General features: G+C 30.1%; 1 protein-coding gene and 1 long non-coding RNA gene across 4 annotated transcripts in view; one reads left to right on the top strand and one right to left on the bottom strand.

The window, feature by feature from the left end:
• Window positions 1-18,161, bottom strand: part of LOC130678721 (GATA zinc finger domain-containing protein 14) — a 162,364-nt gene that overhangs the window by 41,913 nt on the left and 102,290 nt on the right. The window lies entirely within an intron of this gene.
• Window positions 15,129-16,500, top strand: LOC130678722 (uncharacterized). The gene is made up of 2 exons (XR_008991862.1): window positions 15,129-15,765; window positions 16,180-16,500. It is a non-coding gene; the product is annotated as an uncharacterized LOC130678722 (long non-coding RNA).

Genomic DNA, 18,161 nt, shown 5'->3' with positions numbered 1-18,161 from the left:
AAATGTTGAAATTAGTTAAAGATTTGAGTATTTCGACAGATAATAAATCAGGTAGCGGTAAAAAAAAAAGTAACAAAAAAGAGTTTTACGGCGCATGAAGGAAAAGTTTTAAAGCCAAAAAATAGATTCGCAAGAATAAAACAGTCATAAAGAAAGACGTCGTTAACACGTGTCTATTATTTATATTTTTCAGTATCTGCTGCATACAGTTGAAATTTTTTTTCTTTTATGTAAATAACATTTTTATATTTTTTCACGTATTTTTTTTAAATTTGAAGTTATAATATTGACATTAACTCGAAGAATTGTTAAACTGTAGCTTATTAACTACTACGTAAAAAAAAGTAAATAATAATTTTGAAATAGGAGCAAAAGATAAAATGAGTTCCCTTAAAAAAAAACTGCTGGTGTGATTTTTTCCGACTACTTTTTTATTATTGCCAGATAAATATTTAATATCAACATAGTTTTGCCATTTTAAAAACAATATGCTTGTATGGGGTGAAATTAACCCTCCCAAAAAAATCATAAAATTCGAAAAAAAAACTATTTTAAAATTTGATCATTCAATTTCTTTTTAACAAAATTAAAATTTTTCATCATTACACAGTAAGAAATATTTTGCAGATATTACTATACCAGTATGGGCGTGAACGCCATTCTGTATGGTATCAAAGATTTTTATAGGTTATAAAATTATATGCATAGATGATTCAACCATTGCGGGAATAGTAACATTGGCCATAGTTGTTGCGGACGCCGCAATGTCAGTATGGCCGTCAGGCCCATACTGCGTTGCCGTATTCACATTTCTTCCGGCCGATAAACCTAGTCTAACGACATCTATAGTATACATTGATTGACACGTCAGAAATTATGGCGGGAAAATTTAGTAGCATTGTGCCCTCGGCATTATAGTATGGGTCTCAGGGCCATGCTGTTTCGCCGTGCCTGCTATGCATACTTGTGAGCAATACAATAGATCCAGTACTATATACAGTATAGTAAATAACGCCATACTTCTGGGACTCGTTACAATACTGTCTTGGAATAATTCACATATGGTCTTGAGACCATACCAGCATGGTGTTGAACGCCATGCATTTCTTACCGTGTAGAGTCGGTTTTGGAAAATTTACCTCCGCGGTGCATTTATTTGATACATAAATAAATTTATTTTGTATTAAACATTTTAAGTAGCCAATTAAAATATTATCAACTTTAATAATATTGTTTATAAAAATATTAAAATAAAATTTGCAAGATATAATACTTTAATTTCTCATGAAAAATAATAGGTGGCTCATTTTGCCCTTATCCCTTTCCCGTTCTTTTATATTGTAAATATTTGTTTTAATACTTGAACAAAGAATAAAGAGAATACCCGGATAAAAATTTACTCAAGACTTTTAATAAAAGAACAAAATAAAACTACAAGAGTCTTTCATTTTTACAGATTTTTTATTAATATTTTATATCATAACAAATACTTTCAAGTATTATACAAGTATTACTTTATCCACTGAACATATATTTATTTTAAATTAAATATAGAATATATATATAATCGAAATTCATTGCATGAGCTCTAAGATACATTCAAAAGAAGTGAGCTATCAAATCATTTTTTTTGAAAATTTCGAAATTCTTAAAACTTTCAAACCAATCGAGCGATTATCTCATTTTCAAACGTGATTTAGATTTTCGACCATAAAATAAGTGTGCTTTATTACAAATTCTTTGTATCGAATCCAATACAACTATTCAATTTGAACTTTAACTCGAATAATTCGTATTATTGGTAAATTTTCAAAAAATAATAGAACTCACACACGAATCTACGAGATAATTACTTTTGGTTACTTTAAAAAACCAAACTCACCACCAAATAAAAGTTGAAAACTTGAAAGCTGGTCAAAATTTTCGAATTCGACAAATTACGAGTAATTCAAAAATTTTCGAATGAATCGAATGCTTTAATTCGATTCACACATCCCTAAAATAAACACATATATGTATATACTTTTGAAGCAATGGTATTTTTGGAACCTACTCGACTAATTATGATTGATGATGGGAAAATTTTTTGAAAAATCCACCATGAGGACTAATGCAGTATCCAGATTTCTAAGAAATCTACTAAAAAATGAAAACACAAGCGATGTGTTATTTTTTATAGTTAATAGTTTATAAACAAAGAATAAAAAAAAATAACTATTTTTTACCTACATCAGAATTAATTAGGTAACCAGCCGACAATTTATTGTGATTACTGAGAGCTATATATTTGTCTCGAGAATGAGAGATATAAAGACAAATGCGTTAGCTTCAACAAGACGAGAGAAAAGCCACAAGTCTAGTAAGTTATATGTATATATATATACAATAGTGTTGTTGCTAACAAAGATACATTCAAAGTTTCTCATAAACTTAAGCAATACTCGGCGTTCATTTACTTGAGTTCAACGGTGAACAGTACTTAAAGTTAACCTTTAGCTAAAGTACATCAGTAGTTAATTAAAAGATATGAAAAAAAGAAAAAAAAAAACGTAAATAAGTGAATAAGAGAATACAGAAAAAATAAATAAAAAATTTTAATTGAAGATTTAAGTTAACTGTAAAGGTTGAAAACAATAACTCAAGAATACAACGGCATAGAGTAACAAATTAGTTGACGATGGCAATTAATAAAGCTCTGTAATGGTGTACCATCCGCGATATCGCTCTACTGGTTGGTGTATTGCTACTGTAGCACCCTTCTCGTTAATCACCTCGACGAGTGCTTTTGTTAACGCCACTACGTTGACGTTACCACGCATAACACGTAACCAACGTTATCTCCTCTCAACAAGAGTGCAAGAATACATGACAATACACTAATTTTGTAAAGCCAGAGATTATTGAGAGCACAACCAAATTAGTTTAATTAACATTGTTATAGATTTTTAATAATTCGATGGATATATTATCGAACCAATAGCAATTTGATATAGTCTGTAGATTACTTTCCTATTCTTAGTAAATTTCATAAAAATCTAATCATTATATTTGTTTTCGTAGTGCAAATTGTAAAAAATTTTTAAATATTATGTCTTTATTTGTTGAGTAGCTTAAAAAAATACTATTGGTTCAAAAGTATTCATATATATATATATATTAGGGTGAGCCAAAAAAATCAACCTATCAAATTTACGTCTTAAAAAAGACCTATATATCGAGAAAAAAATTCTCCCATTGGGCAAAATTTTTAGCTCAATTTTAAAAGGTGTCGGTAGCCATCTGAAATTTCCCATTTAAATAATATGCAAAAAAATTCTTTTTGATTAAAAATATTATAACTTTTAAACCATGTGAGACAAAAATTCGGCTCTAGAATATTCTTGTAGGGCATTAAATTTTTTTAAAAAAAGTCCTGAGAGTCGAATTTGTAAACTTGATATTTCATATAATAACAGGCTATCAAAATCTAGAGTAAACAGAATCATACAAATTTAAGATTTTATGTGGATTTTCCAAATACTTTTCTTTTATTGTGATCGATAACAAAATATTATTTGTTACAAGGTGGATATTGTTGGTAATTTCATCGCACTACATGTAGGACAAATTTTCTCGTAGTATTGATATTTTGAATAATAAAACGTTACATTTGTCTGATTCTGTTTACTCTAGACTCTGATGGCCTGTTAGTATATGAAATATCAAGTTTACAAATTCGACTCTCAGGACTTTTTTTAAAGAAATTTAATGCCCTACAAGAATATTCTAGAGTCAAATTTTTATCTCATACGGTTCAAAAGTTATAATATTTTTAATCAAAAAAGTTTTTTTGCATGTTATTCAAATGGGAAATTTCAAATGGCTACCGACACCTTTTAAAATTGAGCTAAAAATTTTGCCCAATGGGAGAATTTTTTTCTCGATATATAGGTCCTTTTTAAGACGTAAATTCGATAGGTTGGTTTTTTTGGCTCACCCTAATATATATATATTAGGCTGATTCGAAAAATTTTATTTTTTAGAATTTTCAGGCTCGCAAACCAATAAACGAATTTTTATGCACGATAAATGACTTTCTAGCAAATTGAACGCTCTGCAAAAAATGTCTCGTATCATTTTTTGATAAATTCATCTGTTCAAAAGTTATTGGAGCTTGAAGTTAAATTTATAGTAAATTTCAAGATCTTTTTACTTTTCCAGCAAAACTATCAGACTTATCACGAAATATCATAGGAACTGTTTTGTAGTTAATTTTATTCCCTACAAGTTATTTCAAATAAAGTTTTTCAAAATTTCGCATTGTTTTCTAGTTATTTTTATTTTATTGTCAAGCTTTTAAAAAAGTAGTTTTCTGATTGATTTTAAGAGCCAGTTAGGCCAAACACGGAATTTCAAAGTGATACAAAGTATCTGAGGCAGTACGGGAGACTTCAAAAATTCAGTGAAAAATCTGGAAAGCCGTTGACCATACAGGCCGCCTTTTAAACTTCTCGTTTCCGAGCTCGAGCTCAAAAAATTATTTGCTTAAGAGAAAAAAAGTTATTGTTTTTCTCTCTACGAAAATAAAACAAAGTGATTTTTTTAGCAATTCAAATTTTTCGGGTACCATAAGAACGAGTGACATTCATTTTTTTTCTGTATGAAACAGCTTATCAATTGTTCAAACGAGAAAAAAAGTTAAGAAATAAAAAAAAAATAGAATATTTTTGAATAATGCATAAGTTCGATTATTAAATTATACCAGCAAAAAAGTATCAAAATCTATGGAAATTATAGTGCAGCGGGCGACCATATATAAAAGCCACAGTTCCTAATACATAGAAAAATTGAAAGGCTCGGTATTTTTATAACAAAAAATAACTTTATTCACACTAATAAAACCAAAAAGGAAACCGAAAAAAAAAATAAAAGTACTTAGAAATTTATATTTATTTTATTTTGTTTTGACTATGAGGTAAAATATTTGAACAATGTAGCCGTAGAATAGTGGTCGTGGCGAAACATGCAGTAGAATGAAAATGCCAGTCGCAGTAGTATAGAATCGTTCGAGTAATCCAACCACGCGCAACAGCAAGACTCATGTGCGAGATACACGTGTACGAGTGGTTGGTTGTACATGGGTACGCGAAATACGTGTCCTGTGGGACAAGCTCAGCACCCTATTTCACCCTTTAGAATACAGAAAAGCGTCAGCCGGACTCTAGCTGACTAATACAAAACACGTATACATTTTTTTTTTTTTCTTCTTTATTATTTTACTTTTTATTTTTCTTACTCACTACATATTTTTATCCAGCAAGATAACAACAGCTGCTACAACACTAACATCACTATACACTCGCCTATCCACAAAATTGGTACTTATGTATGTTATCAACCCTTACAAATGGTCAAGAGTAAGGGTGGTTGTGTATGAGGTTATATGTAAGAGGTTAAGAAAAAAAATGTTGAAAGTCTCAAGATGACTGACTGGAGAGGGTCATTATACACTGGGTTATATTGTAGTTGAGTACGTGAGAGATGCAATTAACTAACCGCCACAACACCCACGACGAGGTCAAGAGTATTATCATGACAATCCTCGAAAATGGATTACCACCAATGTATACAGATATATATACATACCCATGAATATATTCATACATATACATATCAAGTCTAGTGTTATCTTCAGGTGTTAAATTTGATGCGTCCACAGATACAATATATAACATACCAAATACTAACACTAAATGCCATACAGACGTACATACATGTATGGTTGTTTGGTGTACCCAGTAAACTATAGAGAACGGATTCCGATTTCTCAGTGTCCAATGTCTGGCTGTGTCTCTAGGAAGCAGTCTATTACCTTGCACCCGTGACATGCCAGGACTCCAGACTGAATTAGGAGGATTTCATGGTCTTACTACTACGTCTAGATGTGTCCGACATCTGGAACGCAGTGGCTTGGGTAGATGGAAATCTCGTGGGTATATACGAAATTCCGAAACTCAAGTGATCAAGTTGACAACTTACGTCAAGCTAAGTAAACCTAAACCTTTGAGTTATGCGATGCTTTTAATGCTATTATGCTGTAGTAATAACTTTTTTTTTTGTTTAATTTATGATGTAGAATTTTTGGTATCTAAAATTGAAAACCCGTGTATAAAAGAAAAGGTCATGATTAATTATTTAGGGATTCTTATATTTACTGAGACAAAAAAAAATTATTGTCCCAACGACACAGGAATTTAAATTTGCCGCTCAAAAATAAAATTCTTAAAGCGAAAGTTCAGACTTCATTGACACAACGACGAATAATTTTGACACACTGTAAAAAATCTTTGGTGTGAAAATGGTCCCTGAGGACTGCACGGTCTGCTCGAAGTGAATTGACGGAGTAAAATTTTTTTGATGTGAAATATTAAGCTGTGTACTTTTAACAGAGTATGAGTGTTTTCTTCCACACCGTTCAGTGTTATTACCTCAAATGTTATTCGGTAATGTAATCTATAGTTAATAATTATCAAATGATATATGTTACAGCAACAGTATATAAGGTACCGGCGGGTAATAAGACCTAGTTAAGGAAGATTTCGAATAGAATCGAAAATATTGCATTTAATTATCGAAATGTATCATTGATCTTTATTTCAATACATTAACTATAAAATATAATGAAGTAATGGTAATTTATACCACAAACAAACAAAAAATTAAACTTTTACAAAAACCATACGAATAGGCCTTATTTTACTACGGTAGGGTAATAAGGCCTGCGGGTTAAAAAAACTAAAATAGTTCAACTACACGGAAAAAAATAAATAGAACTGGCTACCATGTCAGATAGTAGTCAGTGCCATCTGTAGAAAAAAAAAATTGAGATAGCAGTGGGTCCTATCTACGTAGTACTGGCTACTCTCTACATTGTACTCAGCGCTATGTCGGATGTTGCTCACTACTATCCTACATAGTACACTCTTACATATTGCCCAGTTCTATGTACATAGCAGCCAGTCGTATGTCAGATAGCAAAGGTTACTTTTTAAACATATTACCCACTGCTATCTGCAGATAGCGCCTGCGTCTATGTCAACATATTGCTGGTTACTGTGTAACATAGTAGAGAGTTCTATGTAAGATAGCAATGAGTACTATCTGAGATTTTTTTTCCGTAAGGACTTAAACAATTTTTTCTAGGGATGGCGCTAGTATTTATTATTGATAACGAACAAATCAAATTATTATCAAAACTAAATTAATTATGACTTATTCAACTACGTTTACGTATTTAAATATATAATTATTAATTGTATATGATATTTTTTTTATTTGTTTATATTTATTTATATTACGTATTAAAAAATATCATTACATCATATGAGTTCGTTAGTTAATTGCTGAACACTTAAATTTTAAATTTTATTTTATAAATTAATTTTTTTTTATTCATGATAATAAATTTATTATAGCAACAGTTATTATACAATTACAATTATCAATTATAATTAATGAACACTTGAATTTTGAATTTTATTTTATAAATTAAGTTTTTTTCATTTACGGTAGTAAATTTATAATAATAATAATTATTATTATAATTTATTTATTATTAATTATTATTATAATTATTATAATAATTAATAATTATATATTTAAATACGTAAACGTAGTTGAATAAGTCATAATTAATTTAGTTTTTATAATAATTTGATTTGTTCGTTGTCAATAATAAATACTAGCGCCATCCCTAGAAAAAATTGTTTAAGTCCTTACGGAAAAAAAATCTCAGATAGTACTCATTGCTATCTTACATAGAACTCTCTACTATGTTACACAGTAACCAGCAATATGTTGACATAGACGCAGGCGCTATCTGCAGATAGCAGTGGGTAATATGTTTAAAAAGTAACCTTTGCTATCTGACATACGACTGGCTGCTATGTACATAGAACTGGGCAATATGTAAGAGTGTACTATGTAGGATAGTAGTGAGCAACATCCGACATAGCGCTGAGTACAATGTAGAGAGTAGCCAGTACTACGTAGATAGGACCCACTGCTATCTCAATTTTTTTTTTCTACAGATGGCACTGACTACTATCTGACATGGTAGCCAGTTCTATTTATTTTCTTCCGTGTATACTTAATAAAATTGGTATTAGAGATAAATCATCACTTAAATTTAATAACAATACTTTTTTAAAGGCAGAAGACTAGATTGCTTTGCTCAACAGCACTTAAAACTACACGGAGAGATATGTCAAGTAAATATGCCTATGGAAGCATAGTAATTATTACATTACTTTATAGTATGTACGAGCAGTCACATAAGAGCGGCGTGACACAAACTATAGAGTAATGTAATTATTACTATGCTGCATAGGCATGTTTACTTGACATTTCTCTCCGTGTATCAGTACCCTTTTTAAGAGTTAGAGGACTAGATTGTTTTTCATGATTTCTTCTGCACTACGACATCGTATGACGGATAATGAAATATAGAAGACAAGGAACGTAGTATCGGGACTCTATAAACTTGTCGTAACACCTCTATGCAAGACCCTTCTACTAGAGTAGCCTTTAGCGGAGGCGGTTATTTTAAATATCATTTTTGTCACTTAGGCCTTATTACCCGACAGGCCTTATTACCCACGGGTACCTTATTTTAAAATAAAAATTAAATACCTAGTGCCGAAGCAATCGAGAGTTTTAAATAAATTACTTATACATTTACACCATTGGTGGTGTCAACGTTCTAATTCACACGGTCCAAAATTTGACACCGTACTTCGTGTAACTTTCACACCAGCAGTGTTGAAAATTTTAACACCAAATCATTTACACCCCACCACGGACTCAAAATTTTTTACAATGCACAAAGTATACACTTTTTAACACCGGTATATATTCGAACTCAAAATTTTAAATAATTCGACTTAACTGATAAACTCCATTGAAATAACAAAAAAAAAAAAAATCAAAAGATCATCAGCTCAAACAAATTTTAATTGATTTAGTAAAAATCCCTAAATAATTCATCATAATTTTTTTTTTTCACCTGTTTAAATTAAATTACAACTGAGTAGTTGTTTTTTAGTGAAAGAATGATAAATATAAAATAATGTAATGCAACTAACATATGAATTTCCATGTGATGAAAATATTTGACATTTAAAAAATTAATTGCTTCTACTAAATCCACTAAAACGCACAATTTATAAAAAAAATTCTGAATATAATTAAGTAAATGACAGGCTATCAATTTCAGGCAATGATTTATTTTGTCACGATAGATTTGATATATATATTTTCTTTTTTAATATAAATGCTATTATATTTTATAAATTATGAACTTAAAATTCCAATGATAACCCGGGCAGACAACCGTGTAAATGCTCTTTAATAATAATGTAAATCGGTAACGAATGGGAAGTTAACGTGCGTCCAACTCACCGTGAAACGAGACGATGCATTTCCGAGGGTTGAAGAGAGGAGAAGGGAAAAAGACCAGAATCGGAGGAAGAGGGCAAAAGGGTTCATTGTGTATACACATATGTATGTTGTACAGCAGTACTATTATATACATAAACATACACAGCTATATGTATGTGGAGTATATATTATATAGATATAGAAATATGGGATCCGAGTAGTTGGAGAATGAATGGTCGAGAAACGAGGGAACAAGTGAGAGTTGTATACATCCGGAAGCTGATGTGCTGTATTAAACTCTCTGGATGATGGTGGCAATGCGTATAATTGCATAAAATTACTATTCACGTACGCGGGCAAATTATTATATAGATTCACTCGCGATGTGGCACAGGTGTAAAGCGATAGGAATATGAAAAGGGATAATATGCAAGGGCTGATATATAAAAGCTCGTGATGATAATAATAATACCAGAGAGAAACGTTTTGAAATATTATTACTCATCTCTGTTATATACTAACACACCATTTCATCATCAACATCATCATACACTCGTTAACTAAATCACAGTTACTGAATTTGCAATAATTTATTAATGATTAAATTATTGAATTCACAAATGCTCAAATATTTACCTTCCATTTTATTGTCAGCAATTTGATTCAATTTATACAGTGATTACAAATTTGCTGTATACTTGGGGATTTCATTTTATCATTAAATTATATGTGGCGTTAAACGTTAACTAATTAAATAAACCCTTTACAATTTTTTTATTTTTATTAAATTTTATTTGTGATAAAAAAATTTTTTGTGTTATTTTACTTGAACGGATTTATATCATACCTGACTATATCTGATTTTATAAAAATTAAACAACTTGTAAGAAATTTTATGGCTTATTATATATGTTCATTCCTGACCATATCTGATCTTACACGAGTTGAACATCATGTGAAATTTTTTTATGTTCGTCCATATATGGTCATACATGACCATATATAATCTTATATGGCTTGTATATCGGTTTAAAACTTATTATATATTTTCATATATGTTCATATGTGTCCATATATGTTCATATATGTCCATATATGTTCATATATGTCCATATATGATCAATATGATCATGTATGATCTTATATGGACTGAAGATCAAGTAAAAATACTTTATGTTGAATCACATATGAGCATACATGACCATATATGATCTTATATGAACATGAATGACTCATATATAAACATACATGAATCATATACGATCATATATGATCCTATATAGTCAGATCTAATTATATATGGCTTTTATATAAGAATGATTATATATGAATTTTTTTTCCCGGGTTTTGACGTTAATTGATTAGAAAATCTGGACTGTAACAAATGTTTTTTGTTGTTCGAAAATTAACACAAAATTTGTGTTGTTTAGCTAAACACCCCTGCGCGTTTCTTAATTACTATAACCAAGCAAAGCATCGTAGCAGCATTGACTGCAAGGAAACTTGAATTATAATTGATTGACAATGAAATATAATCATAGATAACTTTCATATTTTTATGATCAGGTTCAATGATTTTTTATTCTCATTTTACAGGAGGATAATTCGTAGTTCCGTTTTTTAGAAAAATCACAGAAAATCGAACTAATTGTTTGCTAAATTGGCATAAGTTGTACTAAGAGTAGATCAGTATACTTGATTTGGTCAAGTTATGTGCTCATATTCATTAGTTAATTTTAACACGAAAAGTCTGTTAAATTTACACAAATTTTCTGTCAAAATAACAGATTTTGTGTTCAATTATTTAACATAAAATTCGTGTTAAAGATCAACACATACGCAATGTGTTGAATTAACCCAAAATTTTTAACTGTGCAGTGATACCTGAGCAGTCATATAGAAGCTGTAAGCTGTTGATATTTTCAAATTTATTAATAATGTTTTATGTGTTTAAATATATAAAACCCATAAAACAAGCATGAGCTCTATTGTTTTGTCAAGTATAATGTGTAACAAATGGGGTCAGATAAGAATTATAGATTGGATTGAAAAAGTACAATATTTAAAATACTTTAAGATGAATTGGAGCAAACGAAATGTGTTGAATTCACACAAAAATTAATGCAGACTGTTTGCAACACACGATCTGTACTGAATTTAACACAAAATTTCTAACTGTGTGAGTGATATAAATTTAATGATACTGAATACCTTTGGAGTTTTTATTAGAATTAAAGGTTGATATAGAATGTATTGTACGGAAGCAGAAACCGCAATAAAAACGAAACAATTGAGGCAAAGTGGTGAAAAAGTTTTTCACTTTTGTTTCTTTACTCTAAAGATGGTGCGCATAAAACAAAATGAGAAAATAAAATGTTATAATTTTATCTTAATGTTTTTCCTTAATTTTTTATTTTTTTACTCTTGTAAGAGACCACTTGGTCTAATTGGATTTCGGGTATTTTATTTTTTATTTTTTACGGTTATAGAGACATAAATAAAGAAATTATTCTTCTCGGAAATAGAGTTGTTAGTGCCAAAAGTAACAGGAAAGCATGTATTGGACAGAAAAAATAGACTAACATTACTTTCTGCATCATGAAAATCTTTATTTTATTTTATTTTTTTTTTTCTGCACAAAAGCTGATGTACCCAAAATCGATCCAGTTTGCTTGGGGGTAAAACTGCTACGAGCTTCCTACGATATTGCCAATTTCGATATCACTCTCATTTCCACCCCCTCTTGTCCCACTTCTCTTTCAATCGAACACCCTCACGCTCTTATTCGACCGCGCCCTTTACATTTCCACGCTCCGAGCTTCCTGAATACATAAATGTATATATGTATGTTTCTACATATATGTAAACTCTTTGTGTCAAGATGTTATTTTATTTTCTTATTTAACTTGAAAGTAACTATTTTCACAGTCAAGGATCAAAGCTAACATTGATCACATTTTAACCTTAAATACTGTTCTAGAAACAAACATGGTTTTTTTACCGATAAAAATAAACAATGATAAAAAAATAATACCCTAAAGCGACATAACTTTTTCAATTTCCATTATTATTTTTAACAGTGATAAAAAGATAAAATAATAATACAATTCATTTTTTTTTACAAGTCGTTAAATAAATATGAGATCCCAGAGCAAAAGTGGGATACCATATTTTTGGTTTCAAAAAAGCTTAGTTACGGTTTGTAAAAAAAAAATCTGTCTATCAGTTGACCTTGCGAGCCAGCCCCAAAACTTCCCGCTGTTTTCGAGCTCCTTGAGCTTGAAAATACTTTGGTGTGTCATTGTTTTCGAAAAAAACGTTTTTCATTATTTATTTCTTCAACGATATCTCTCGAACGAATTAACCGATTCAGATGGTTGAGGTGGCAATCGACGCGTTTTACTGAGTTCTAGAGCTGATTAGATTTTAGAATTGATCGGATGAGTCACTTCAAACATAATCGAAAAAAACCGTTTTTCACTATTTCTTTCTCCAACGATATCTCTCGAATAAATTAACCGATTGAGATGGTTGAGGCAGCGATCGATGCGTTTTATTAAGTTCTAGAGCTGATTAGATTTTGAAGTCGATCGCTCAACTCGTTTCTGAGAAATCAATAAAAAACTAAAAAAAAATAATTTTGTTTTTTCGTAATTGGCAAATATTTTCGCGTCTACTTGATCAAATGATCTGAAATTTTTAGGAAAGTTGATGGCCAACAAACTTTTTCGATTGCCGCCTTAACCATCAAAATCGATTCATTAGTTAAAAAATTACAGACCATTCACACACATACACACATACATACAGACACTCGGACATCATTCTGAAAATAGTCAGATTAGCTTCCTGGGACCTCACAACGTCGACATCTGATGAAAACTCGATTTTTGAAAATCGGGGTGAAAACAATTACTTCCCTAATTTTTCGAAAATCGTTGATTTTCTTAGCGGGAAGTAAAAAATATGGGACAAGTTGATTTTCAATTTTAATTTTCAGTATTGTGGTCCATTTTACCTCAGAGCCAGCTTTGTGTAGCTTTCATTCAAATAACTCTGACAATAGTCACTTAAAAAAAAACATTCTCGCTGAAAATTTAAAATTGGCCGCAGTGTCCGGACTAATCAAATTACCCCATTCTTGTCTACAAATTGTAATTAAGAATGTTTGAACAAAAAAAATTTTGTTTTGTATCAGAAATGCTGCCTCATTTTTGCGGGTTTCCCTACTGCTTTTTCATATAAGAAAAAAAACAATTGTATAAAATATCAAACACCTGTTAAGAAAAAACCTCAAACGTGATTATTGTCAGGAACCAGTGGTAAAGGAATAAGCTGTTAGATTATATAAGAGATTGAAAGGATCGGAAATGAAGGTGGCGACACAAGAGGTTGGAATCTAGCCCCTGGATTACCGTCACGACCTTATTCAGTACATATATAGAAGTGAACGCAGAGGTTTTGGTTTCCGCTGAGCAAAAGCCATTGAATTTGGTGACTAAACTGAAACTCGCTCATCGATGCCCTTATAGAATATACGCTACACACGTTTGAGTGGTATAGTAATCGGGATTGGTTCACCGCTAACCTCAGTAGGGTACTGAGAAAACAAGGACGGGTCACGAATCAAGGAGCGAAAGGGATAGATATCAAATAAACTACTGGGGAAACCTAGTGGATCGAATTGCATCCAGTGAAATTGCTTGGCTTTTCTACTGCTATTCTACAATACATTGTGCCAGTGCTCAGTGCAAGCTTGCACCATTGATAAACACCCTTAGGGATCTTGAAACTCCTCTATTTCAAGTGACTCGATAGCCAATTACTATCGAATCTAGCCAATTTCCTGTAAATTGGTTTAGCTAATTCACCCGAGCATTGCTTCAAAATTTTACTCTACTGTTCTAATTGGTGATGTGACTAAAGTAAACTACTATAGTCTAAATAACATATGACTATTGTTTTTTCTCTTCTTTTTTTATCTTTATATTAATGAAGATTTTAGTTGTCTTATTTGTTGAGTAATGAATGACATAGAAAATTTTATCATAACAGTTACATCAAATTTTATATATAAAATTAGTATAGTACCGGATAGCTCAACTGGTAGAGCACTCGGCGCGATACCGACATGGTCTAGGTTCGATTCCCAGTTCAGGCTATCTATATTTTTCTCAATTTATCTATAAATTGTCTTATTGAGAAGGTTAATTGTAAATTTAGGTTTCACTATATTTTTAAATATATGAAATTATATAATTATGTTGTTTCATGACTCGACGCATTTTCAAAATTTAAAAATTTCAATAACCATAAAATTCATAAACAAATTCACTCAATCTGATCAGTTTGAGGGTGGATTGATGAAAATCTGGTCGATTGTGTCAAAATTGCAATTAATGGCTAAACGATGAATCCTTGCGAGTTGGGAAAATAGGATCAATTAATCGTTGTCTTCATCAAAGTCACTAAATAAACCATTTTCAATAATAATATAATCTATTTAATGCCGTAAGATGGACGATGGATTATAAAAAAAGTCTACCTAAAGTTTACGAAATAAATTGTAAGCTTTGAATAAGTTTGAATTGACATACTTCAGTTATTTTGGTTACCGTACAACCCCATGGCATGTAAGTAGATGCAGCCGAATACGCTACTATCCGCCTCCGGTCATTGCCGGGCTAATACATTGAAGTTCTCTACACGGAAAAAAAATTCGACGAAAAATTCCAATATTACTATCGTAATCCTGGACTATACTTTTATTATCTGTAACATTCAAATATATGATACGAAAATTTACAGTTTTTAAAAGATTTTTTACTATTCACTATCGTAATTTCATTAAGAGTTTATTGTAATCAATTCAATAAGAAATATTACAATGTTACTATCGTAAATAGTAAAAGAATAAAAAATAAGATTTAATTATACTATTTATTCTTTTATTCTTCCTTTTAATTTACAGTGCTGCCTCTATGTTTTTACAATACAAGCTACAAAAATTACGATAGTTGGATTGTAAATTTTCTGAAATGGTATAGTATATGCCATCTGAAGCGTTTACGTATGAAAGACAAGTGTTGTCACAAACCATGATGTGATGCTTGTATGAGTGTATATATATATATAAATACAAATGATGACATCTACTTTGTCTGTATTATTTGTGGTTCAACTATATATATTTATAAATCAGTTCATCTTTATCCACAGTGTAGTGCAGAAATAGAGGTTATTATTCATGACGTTTTTCGGACAATTGTAAATAAGAAATTTAAAATAAAAACTGTACTTTCGTCATTACAAACCTACATAGATTGTGGAATATAATAATTTGGTGGTGTAAGTATAATTATTATTATTCAATTTTTATTAAACTTAATATTCTGTGGGTATATCGTATGATCCTGAAGTTGGCAGATAATTAGTAATTTTCGGATTTTTTTTTTCACCAAAGAAATTACAAAAAAAAAAAAACTAAAAAAATACACATGTAGAAAATTTAAAAAACTATGGGTGCAATTTTTTTAAATATTTTTTTTTTAATTATTTATCGTCTAAAAAAAAATCCAAAAATTATTAGATATCTGCTAACTTCAGTATCATGTATATCGTTCGTTTTAAAATCATTTATCTGGACAAGAAGTTTATTTTTATAAACAATTTAGTAGTATTTTGTGGTCATAGGATAAATGATTCTAAATGAATGAAAATTTATTTTTTCTAATAAATTCAATTCTCCTAATTTTGTTACAGGATAATCTTCATTTGTCGACAATGAATAATTTTACCCGGCTTTGCGAGAGGTAAAACATTTCAATAACCTCAAATTATGGACATTCAACATTTCTTTATGATACTGAAGTTAGCAGACGCCTAATAATTTTTGGATTTTTTTAAAAATGATAAATTATAGAAAAAAAGTATTCGAAAAAATTGCACCTATGGTTTTTTTAATTTTCTACATGTGCGTATTTTGAATACAAATAAATGAGTTATTTATTCATAAATTTTATATATACCAAAAAAATATGTTTGAAAAAATATTAAATAAATGTTTTATTATTACTACTTCAACATGTTTTATTTTTATTTCGAGATTGTATTTTCCTTCTCAATTTAACTGTTAAAAAAAAAAAAAAAATTCCAAATGATTCTTTTTTAAGAAAATATATTTTACTCCATTGACTTCTAATTATTATTTTATATTTAAAGAAATTCTACATTACCGACTCATTCATTTTACGATAGTTGTATTAGAATTTATGTTAACACAACTTGTATAATTTACTCTATAGTATCTGATTTTTTCTTTCTGGTAGTAGTATAAATTATAAAATAAAAATTACGATAGTCTATTGTAAAAATTATTATTGAAAACTTATAGTCCAGCGTTACAATACTATATAATGAAAATTACGATAGTTAAATCGTAAAAAATCCGTGAATTTTTTTTCCGTGTACAGTGTTTTGGCTCCGCTCATACTAGTATAGAGATGATCCAAAGCAGAGTACGTCAACATTGGCATAACTGATGAATTTGTTGACGTGCATGGAACGAATTTATCGGTGGGTGGTATTTATGACACGTTCAATATTTTTTGACAGTTTATTCATAAATCCATACCTACTGAATTAATTTTCTATGCCATACTGTGCATATTGAAAAGCAAAACCTTCGAGATTAAACGATCGAGTATTCAAGAAGATTTAGAAAAAAATATAAGAAGTCAAACATCCACAATTATATTAACTTATGCAGCAACAGATTTAAGAAAATTTTAATCACGAAAATCCTAAACTTTTTTAGAGAATCTTATTCGTGATAATCCCGTAGAAAAGAAATCGATCTAAAAAAATTCCGAAAAGTTCGACACATAGAACTTCTAAACTTGAGACAGATTATAACTTTCAGTGGACCTGTTTTGGAACTTTTGTAATTTTGATAGTAATAAAAAAAAAAAAAAAAAAAAGTTTTTGTGACAGACACTTGAAATGTACGACATTTAGCGTCTATAACCGGCAGCTTAAAATATTAGATAAGATACAGCTGGTAAAAAAGATACCTAATCGTTCTAATAGTGACGTCATCATCGGATCAAAAAATATTTTTTGGTTACATGTGCGATAGCAAACGACCAAAAAATATCGAAGTAACTTAACGAGCCATCTTGTGACAAAATTTATCATCATTTTAATTCGTCCACTTACCGACTTCTCTCTAATTTTCAACAAATATTCAAAACAATCTTACCAAATAAATAAATGCGGATTTATAACCTGCCATTTATAGGCATTAAATGTAGTAAATTTCAAATATCTGTCACAAAAACTAATGTATTTATCTAGTACAATCGAGTCTAAGACGCTCGTGTGTTGCCTTCGGCTCGGGCACCAATATTTACACCTCGCATTTTAAATACGATCGCACTCGATAGATAAACTACTATTTTAGTTATCTAGGACTATACGAGCGAACTTCGAGTCAAAAAAGAAAGTCTTTAAAACATATCTCCCAAGACGTATTGTTACTACATTTTACCCGTGTACCTGAAAATCCGAATGTTTTTCGCGAAACGAAAATAAAAAAACGAAATAAAAAATAAAAAATCTACTGGATCTAGAATTCAAAAATGTTTCGCATGGGTGCTAGAATGTCAGCCGAAAATTGCAGTCACCCCAAATAACCCCTTAAGTCACCTGAGCAGTCAAATTACATAAATTTTATAAATTTTCGT

This window comes from Microplitis mediator, chromosome 2 (genome assembly GCF_029852145.1).
Source record: "Microplitis mediator isolate UGA2020A chromosome 2, iyMicMedi2.1, whole genome shotgun sequence".
In the NCBI taxonomy this organism is placed as follows: Eukaryota; Metazoa; Arthropoda; class Insecta; order Hymenoptera; family Braconidae; genus Microplitis; species Microplitis mediator.
Note: the sequence above shows the minus strand (reverse complement) of the source record. Positions and strands in the feature narration are given on the sequence as shown.